We start from the raw sequence: 2,060 nt of genomic DNA, 5'->3' as shown, positions 1-2,060 counted from the left end.
GGGTGGCGCCGGGGACCCGTGGCCACGGACCCTGCGTGTCCGGAGCCTGTGCTCCGCAAAGGGAGAGGCCACAACAGTGAGAGGCCCAAGTACAAAAAAAAAAAAAAAAAAAAAAAAAAAGTTGAGGGATTCCAAAAGGAATACCAGAAATATCTTAAAAAGCAGATTATTATAAACAAGATTAGTATCAGACACAAAAAAGTAATGTAAAAGGCATTCAGTGGGAGGCACAGCACATTTTAAATGATAAAATTCAATCTATACAGAAGACATACTAACACTGACATCATTTGAATTTAGTGGCTTCAACAAACCAGAAACAATTTTTAAAATGTATATTGATTCTTAACATGTGTCTCTGAAAATTGTTTGGGTAGAAAAATAAAATAAGATATGGAATATTTAAATGACTCAACAAGATTTACTAATATTTACACATACACACATATACATATACATACACGTGTGTATACATGTGTATATTTATACATGTAAATACGAGTGAACTATATGAAAAAATGTCATTTTTTTCCAAACTAAAAATACACAAGATTTTCAAGTACACATGAAACTTTACCCGAAAAACTGATTATGTATAATCCATTAACAAGAAATAAATTTTAAAGAGCAGGGTAACACAACAAAAGGATGTGTTATAAAAGCATGGAAGGGAGACATCTATGACCAAAAAGGGTCAGAAGGGATGCATGAAAAGGGGGTTTTTGATGGATGAAGGACAATGTCAAGTGGACCATAGTGAAAGGGCATTCTGGGAGAGGGAATGGCTTGGAGAGGGTTGTCTTATTTGTCTTATTCAGGGATTTTTCAGCTTTAAGCAACTCAAACTCATTTAAACAAGCTACAGCAAAAAGTGACAATTTATTGGAAGGAAAGACCCATATGGAGCCAAAGGCAGGTACCCTACAGTCTGGAAGCAGGTACTATAGCAGGAATTAAGCGTCTCTCTTTCTTTATCTCTTTCCTTTGTCTTCTCCCTCTCTCTCTCACACAAGACTGTCTCTCAACACATGGTGTCTCATATTTTCTGGTCTTTATCTGTTTTATTCTTTTCCCTTCCCTGATTGCTTCTCCTTGCTTCTCTTTGCTGAGAAACATCCCGTAAGTCTTAGAGATTCTCTCAAGACAAACATATAATGAAAAATAATTAGCATTCCTGAGTATCAATTCCAAATTCTTTGAAAGTCAAATGTGTGCTGTTTGGGGCAAGGGCTCATTCTTAGTTCAAGAGACTATAGGGGCTCAGACAGGGAAACATGATCTCTTACCTGTCCGCTACACGCTGTGAGGGCAAAATCTTTGAGAAGATATTCAGAAGCATAGGTGAGAAGGTGACAGTAAATGTGGTTGGAAAGGGAGCAGAAATAAAATTATTAAAGATGTTGGTTTTAGCCACCCTCCTCCACTGTAGGTAAAAGAGAATACTTGAGACATTCCAAGCAGTGTGCCATGAACTTAGAAAATGGAATAGAGAAGCTAGAAACTAAGAACCAGGGAACATGTCAAACATGAGAGTGGGAAGAAAAGGTTATATATTCAACAGGACATTTTTCAACGTCCCAGTTTAGCCTGATGTTAATGACTGGCACCCATTTGGCCTGAAGTGTCTAATAATAACACTTTGACCTGGCTCATTCAGGTTTTGAATATCCACAAGTTGAAACATAAAATACTGATATACTCTTAATCTAAACATTGAGATAAAAGAATGTCAATAATTTGGCCAACATTTGAATCCTTGGATTGAGTATTCACATTTCTGTCTATAAATCTAGATTACTTCTCCTTGAATTTGAACGGGCTAATTTCCTTGTCATAAGAGTATAGGTAATGCAAAAGTTGATTGCATAACAAACTGAAATAAAAAAATATATAGCTCTCAGAAAGCTACATTTGCCTTTAATATGCCTTTATAAAGCTTAAAAAATTATTTTCTGCTCAATTTCACAACATTTTAAAACATAATGGGTCCCTCCCTACAGCCTGAGGGAGCCAGAGATCCCTAATCAGCCATGCCTTTACCCCACACCCCCCACCCCCCC

Source organism: Lipotes vexillifer, unplaced genomic scaffold (assembly GCF_000442215.2).
Source record: "Lipotes vexillifer unplaced genomic scaffold, Lipotes_vexillifer_v1.1 scaffold504, whole genome shotgun sequence".
Classification (NCBI taxonomy): domain Eukaryota; kingdom Metazoa; phylum Chordata; class Mammalia; order Artiodactyla; family Lipotidae; genus Lipotes; species Lipotes vexillifer.
The sequence above is the reverse complement of the archived record's forward strand: the minus strand, read 5'-3'. Positions refer to the sequence as shown.